Source organism: Chondrus crispus, genomic scaffold (genome assembly GCF_000350225.1).
Source record: "Chondrus crispus Stackhouse genomic scaffold, scaffold_377, whole genome shotgun sequence".
Classification (NCBI taxonomy): Eukaryota; Rhodophyta; class Florideophyceae; order Gigartinales; family Gigartinaceae; genus Chondrus; species Chondrus crispus.
Genome location: NW_005179274.1, coordinates 47,302 through 54,892, shown reverse-complemented (window position 1 = coordinate 54,892; position 7,591 = coordinate 47,302).

The following is a 7,591-nucleotide window of genomic DNA, read 5'->3' as shown; positions in this document are numbered from 1 at the left end:
AGTAGACAATGACGTCATCGAGGTAGACCAACGCGGTCTCCCATTTCACGCGGGACAGGATGATGTCGACCGCTCGTTGAAATGTCGCGGGCGCGTTTTTGAGACCGAACGGCATGCGTAGAAAGCGGTAGAGGCCCGAATGCGACGCGAACGTTGTTTTATCGCTGACCTCCTTGGCGATCTCCACCTGCCAATACCCGCTATTACAGTCTAGCGTGGTAAAGACAGTGGCATCGCCGAGCGAGTCGATACATTCGTCCATGCTCGGTAGTGGGTAGGAGTCGCGAACCGTAACGGCGTTTAGCTTGCGATAGTCCACGCAGAACCGCATGGTCCCGTCCTTTTTACGGACGAAGACCACGGGGCTCGCCCACTCGGCCGATGTCGGTTCGATGACTCCCGCGCGCAGCATGCGGTCGATTTCCTTCTTCTACTTCTCGCGCGCGATGGGTCCGGCTGGGTAGGGTGCTTGGTAGATCGGCTTCGCACCGAGCTTTAGCTCGATGCGATGTTTCGTAGCATCGATCTTACCCAAGTGGCCGGACCACATGTCCTTGAACTCGGACAGCATGTCCATAATTTCCGACCGGACGGTACTGTCTTCTGCACCAATATGGACGTCTTCTTCCCACGAGCGGGTCTTCTCCGCGCCCGTATCGGCCCGCTCATCCGCGTTAGCGGGATTGCCACTGCGGGCGTCGTCCGTTTCCGGTTCTTTGCGTCGCGCGCCTCCTCCCGTAGCGGTGGTGGATTTAATTCTGCCATCGTCCGTAACGGGTCCTTATCGTCGCGCACATTCCCCCGCGGGTGGGGAATTAATCCTGCCTTCGTCCGTAGCGGATTCTTTGCGACGCGCGTATCCTTCCGTAGCGGTGGAGGGTTGTCTTCTGCAATCGTCCGTAACTGGTTGTTCGCGTCGCGCCTGTTCCTCCGTAGCCGTCGAGGAATTATTTTTGTTCCCTCCCCCTTCCTTAGCGTCGGCCTCGGCGTCGCCGACTGGTCCGTCACCGCCAGTATCCCCTCCGTTTCGGTTCCGCACGCTGTCCGGAGTTCAGATAGAGACTCGACCGACAGCACGGGCCTTGTCCGCGCGTTGCGCGTGAATCTTCTCACCGAATCGGACGGTGCTTGAGGCGACGCGAGCGAGGTCGCCTGTCTTTGAGCAGAGCGGTGCGTCTCCCCTATCGCTTGCGCGTAGCGTGCCACCGCTTGGTAGTCCACGCCCGGATGCGTCGAGAGATAATTCCGCACCTGCGCCCACGTCGCTGGCAGAAGTCCCTCAACGAAAAGGGACTTCAAGCGCCTGTCCGAAAATACGGTTCCGCAGCGCAACGCCTTGTCCCACAACTGGTTACTGTACACCTCCTCCGTCATATTAGAGCTCTGACGGAAGGAGGTGACATCACCGACCGCTTCAGAAATAACGTCGTCAGTCGCGTACGTGCGCAATAAAAAGTTAACAACTTCCGCGTAGGTTTCGAGCACATCGCGCTGCTCCGCATCGACCGCCATGGTGTTCCCGTGTAGCCTGGACTGGAGCAAGGCGTGAGCCTGCCCAGTCAAATAGAACTGGAAACACCATACGGCCGCGCCTTCGCTGACCCCATTGTGGTCGCAGGCCATCTTGAAGCGCGCGAGAAACCCTAGCACCGCGATTGGATCTTGAACACCGAACGTGTGGGTTTTCAGCTGGACGTCCAACTTCTTCCGATAACGGTTAACTCGCCGCGCGGTACTCGCGTCGTAGCGCGCGCTGCGATTTTCCAGCCTATAAGTGCGGTAGTCGACGGCCTTGGTGAACAGGTCGTTCAGCGGCTTAATCACCGGCAACAGTTTCGGATCCCGCCTCGGGGCAGACCGGCGGTCTCTGCCCCTGCGATGGCGGTCTCCTTCTACGCCGGGGCTACTGTAGCCCTCCGGATCGGAGTCTTCTCGCCGGAACAGACGTCGGTTGCGCGCATTGCGGCCTCTGCGGTCGCTTCTGCGCGATCCGTCCGACTCGGTGTCCTCGTCATCGGAGGGGTATCCACTTCCTCCGGCATCGCGGTATCGCGTATAGCGTCCTTCGCGGTTATCATCGGAGGGGTAACCGACCCCTCCTGCATCGCGGCATCGCGCGTAGCGTCCGTCGCGGTTCTTGCGCGTCGCCCTGTGGCGACGTCTTGTGTCTTCTTCCTCGGAGGGGTTTTCTGTACCCTCCGAGGTGTAGCCTTGAGCGCCGGGTGCGCTTCTTCTGCTCGACCGATACGGCTGTCGCTTTTCTGTCGCGAAGCGCCCCAGGCGGTTTTCTGTCCCGCGGGGGCCAGCCGTATCGGCGAGCACGGGAGGGCCATTTTCTGTGGGCCCTCCTGTAGCACCATAAATTGGTGGGAGGTAAATGGTCTTACCCTCCGGGTGAGGGGCCATTGTACCGATCCCGGGTGCGGCGCCGATCGGTTCAGCGTGCGTTAGCGTAGAATCCGAAGCGGTTGAGTCGCGCTGCTCGCGTGCGTCGACTCCTGCTCCGGCGAAGGTCGTGGCCAGACGATTAGCCACGGCGGAGCTGATCGCTCCCTTTAGAGCCGTACCGGACGGGGATTCTTCATCCACAGTGGTGAGCGCAGTCACCACCTGGCATTGGACTTGAGCGGGTAGAAGTTCGTCCAAAAGCGGTGGTATTGCGCTGCGTACGTGCGCGTCCACGAGCGCGGGCACCGTTCGGTCGAGGCATACGCGCGCTACCTGGGGGAGTTCCGTAGCGAGGAACTCCTCGACCCAGGCCTGGATGCGCGGCTGAATCGCGTCGACCATCCGTTGGACGCGATTCTCAGTGCCTGCCGACACGACCGGCGTAACATCCGATGCGGACGCTCGCGTGCGGCCCGGTCGCGGTGGTGGTCGCAGCAGGGCTTCCTGGTTCTCCACTCGGGGGCGCTGTGCGCCACTGCCACTGCGGGTGCTCAGACGCCCGGAGGCGGAGTCTCCCCCTTGATCCGGTCGGTTCATCGTCGAATACGCTTCGCGATCGACGCGGTGATTTCTCAACCTTTTCCGTCCGTACGGTTCTGCGCGCGATCGAGCGACTACGCGTGCGGCTCAACCTCAAGAGTTATCCCCTCCACAAGAGTACCAAAATGTGGGATAACTCCTCTCCGCCCTGGGTTGGGTGAGAGGCGGAGGCTTTAGCGAGGGAGCACACGGCGTGGACGCGACGCGCTAATTGAACCGATCGGACGAGCTCGCGAAAAGAGATTGGCTCACTGGCCGGTTACGCGCAGTCGCCCCGTAGTGCGTGAACGGGAGCGACTGGTAACGTGTTAGAAGCCAGCGCGCGCGATAGACAACCGAAACGGACGTATATAGGCGCGAAAGGGACGGGGGCGAGCTTGCCCCCGTTTACTGGTGGGGACGGGTGCCAGGTCTTAACCCGGCAGAGGGACGCCTCGGACACCTGTCCCAGTACAGTAGTACAGTACCTGCCGCCTAGTGCGTGCCGGGTACTGTACACAATTAAAAAGGTAGCGCCATAATTGCTACTACCGCACGGACCCTGCTACTACACGTGTGCACTACTGTACACGCGTGTTGCTTACAGACTACCGCACGGACGACACGTGTGCTAACGCGCACACGTAACACGCGTAGACTACCGCTCGGACGACACGTGCACTACTGTACACGTACGCCAGATTACGACCGCTCGGCATGCGCGCGCGCTCGCTACACGTGGGCACAACCGCCCACGTGTATACCGTACACGGCCGTCCGATGACCTCCGCGCGCTCGCGCCGGTCATTATACTACACCACTTTCCCCAGTTCAATATGCTAGAATCCATGCGCCGCCAGTCGGCAAAATGTCGTAAAAGAGACAATCGAGACGAGGAATGGCGCTCCGCACGCCAACAAACCGTTGACCTCCTTCAATCCAGCTCCGAAATTTTAGCCCGTGATGTATGCTCTCAGACTGGAGTCAGCCTGGCTATCTACTACCGCATTAGACGAGCAATTCGAAGCAAAGATGATCAACTTCTGAAAAAATGCTGAACCCTGCGACGCATGGCGCCGGGAAGCGTCGCGTAATAACATGCGAGGAGGAGTCTATGATTTGTGATCGACTTATCTATGCTGCATCAAGGGGATTCGCGGCTAAAAAGTTAGACGTTAAATGTTTAATGGCCCGCATCGCGTGTGATGGACGCAATAAATATTATGATGACTTTCCGTCTGACGATGCTGTACGCAGTTTTAGAGCTCGAAATAGAAACATTACATACCGCAACTCCGAAAACAAGGATATAGCAAAGCTACAAGGTGAGAAATATGGACACGTCAAAACATATGCTGATGTTTTGAGGCAAGTGGATAGAGATTTTCCTGGTATGTTGCATGACCCGGAACGCATTTGGAATATGGATGAAACCTCCGTAAGTGCAGAGTACGGCAAGAAAGTTAAGGCTTTCGTCTCTGCAAGCACAGACCATGGTGGTTCTAAATCAGTCACCACAAACCAAGGACCTGGATTGCATGTCACGGCTGTTATTGCAGTCTCTGCCTCAGGAAGAGTTGCCCCGCTTTTTGTCATCGTAGCTGGAAAAAATGTGATGTCAAGATGGTTTCTACCTCTGCGTAAGGACAGGTACAAAGTAGAAGGCTCTAGTTTGTTTAAACTAGAAGAAGGCAAATGGTTTCCGACCGACGGATATGTGTGCACAACAGAGAATGGATCAATGGAGATGGATATAATTCCAAAATTTATTAAGCACCTAGACTGATTCGTTCGCAAAACGGTCCCTAGATCAGCTCTCTATCTTCCATGCTTAGATGGTCATAGCTCTCGCAATGGTATTGAGTGGCTCGAGTTGGCGGTGAGGAAAAACTGCCAGGTCGTACAAAGCCCCTCATCCACCTCTCATATACTGCAACCTTGTGACCAGTACGTTAACAAAAAGTTTCAGAGCATAGTCAGAGAATCAAGAGACGGTCTCTGCAAACTCCAGCCAACCGATACAAAGGCCATACAAATTAAGCTCATGCGCGACGTTCGCGGGTATGAAGGTATCACTGTGAAAGACGTTCAAGAGTCTTTCAAGAGTACCGGTCTTTGGCCAATGGATTTTAAATTTTCCGAGCGGTTCAAGCTTCATATTAATGGTGTGAAAGAGGAGGAGAAAGAGCAGCTCCGTAGGATTGAGTGTTGGGGGCCCGCCTCTAGGCTTCCCACAGTGCAACAGCGCCGCTCTGACAGCACTACGTACCAGAGATTGATGGGAATCGTGCACGGACCTGATGGAGCTTCCACGAAGCTTCGAGATGTGCAGGTACTGCTGAGGACGCAATAGACCGTGAATAGTATACTGATGAGTCTGGGCCCTTCGAAGGACGATTCAAGAACAAACAGTAGTCTTAAAAACAGACAGACCCGCGAGCGTAATACTGCCCTAATATCGGGAACACCAGCCCTGTACCTCACACATGGCGAAGTTATTGAGGCAAAGAAGGCATGGATTGAGAGGGAGGCACAAAACGTAATTGAAAAGGAGAACGCTCGAAAAATGAAAGAGATGCAGAAACGAGTGGCATTAGAACAGAAGTTGGCAAAAAAGCTGCCATTGCAGAAAAAAGGGCTTTGCGTGCTCTGAAAGAAGCCGATAAGGCGAGAAGGGCAGTTAAAAACGCGCGGAGGCTGCAGCGAGGGCACAGAGAAAGCTGAATGTTCAAGCAGAGAAGCGCTCTCGTAAACGGAGCAAGACGAATATTTCAGATACGGTCAGATCTGGGGTTGACAAAGAGAGTTTTGTCAGGGATGGAAACAAGGGAAGTGATGGACTAGCAGGGCTGACGACTCTTGCTGATGCTGCCTGTGACGAAGTAAGCCTCGTGCCCCCGCCCGTCTCGCGCCAGCGGGCCGAGCGACGGCGAGCTTTTATTCTGTTCTGGTGGCGCTACATACGGCAATTGGTGTGGCCTGGCCTGTGGCCTGGCTTGTGGGTCATCACCTGCTACTGTATCTTTGGGGGCGGATGGGGCGATTGGCCCGTGAATCGCGCGTCGCCGATCTTCATTTTGTGGGTCATCACAGTCCCCCTGACGCGCGGTTTGCGGGTCAATGAGCGTTGGGTCTGGTTGGAAGTGGACTTGTTTGCTGCTTGGGTATATCCCAAGGTTGGATCGGTGTTCTTCGAACAGTGCGGGTTTCAGTGGTTTGGTCATGATGTCGGCGTACATGCGCCGACTTGGCACATGTTTGAGGGACAACGCTTGGTGTTGTGTGAGGTCTTGCAGGAGGTGGTAGCGAATGTCGATACATTTGCGCCGTTTTGTCCGTGCGGTATTGCGCGCGATGGTGATTGCTGCAGCATTGTCTATGCACATGGTGGTGGGCTGTTATTGTGTGTATCCCAACTCTGTGAACATGTTGCGGAGCCAGATGGTGTCTTGCGCAGTTTCGGCGGCTGCTATATACTCGGCCTCGCACGTGGACTGGGCTACCAGTGGTTGTTGCTTGGAACGCCAGTGCACTGTGGCGCCGTGCACTTGGTATACTGAACCGGAGATGGACTTCCTTGAGACGGGGTCATTGGCAAAGTCAGCGTCAGCGTATGTTATGAGGAGGGGTGCCGTGTTGTGTTGGGGGAACAGTAAACCGTGATTCTCTGTGCCGATGAGGTATCTGACGGTCCTTTTGAGGAAGTTCCAGTGGCGTTGAGTGGGACATTTTGTTGCTCGTGCTAGCGCTGCTGTGGCGTAACTGATGTCTGGTCTGCTGCAGTCCGCAATGTAGCGGATTTCACCAAGTGCTGCACGATATGGTGCGGTGATTTTGTCATCTGCAGTTTCTTTCGGTGTTGGTGGGTCTACTCTGGCACCGTTTGCGTATGGCGTTTGATGTGGTATGGCTTCTTCCATGTGTAGGTATTGCGCTACGTGCTGGATGTGCTGTCGCTGGCAGACGTGAATGCCTGCTGGCGTGTATGAGATATTCCAATTGAGGTACGATGTTGGCTTGCCAAGCCTTTTGACTTTGTATTTGACTTGGAGTGTGTTGTGGAATTCGTCATTCAGCTTTGTGGTGCTGGCAGCTGCCAAAAAGTCGTCCATACTTACTGCGATGAGAATGATGTCGTTGCGTATGCGCTTGAAGAATAGGGAAGGATCGGATTTGGTTTGGGTGTATCCGTGCTGTTTGAGGTGTTGGTACAGTTTGGTTGAGTACGTATGGGCGGCTGGTGGGGTGCCGTATATGTTGCCTTTGAGCTGCCCTGCGGCAGCTTCGTGCTTGTAAGAACCGTCAAACCGTTTGGGTTGCCAGACATATACCGGCGTTGTGTGGTCATACGCTTCGTGCAAATATGCACCCGTGATGTCGAAGTGTTCAAGGTGCATGTCGTGCGCTGCGGCTAATGCGAAAATGATGCGTACGGTTGACTTTTCTGCCATGTATGTGGCAACTTTGAGTGGGTTGTAATGGATGTCCGGAATCATGAGGTCGCCGCGCACTGAGCATTGTGCTTTCCTAGTGACTGCTGTTGGGTCGTTGGTGGTTGGTTTGTATCTGTATGTCATGGTCATAGGGATGATTTCGTTTCGTGGCGGTAGGTGTTTGTATGGAT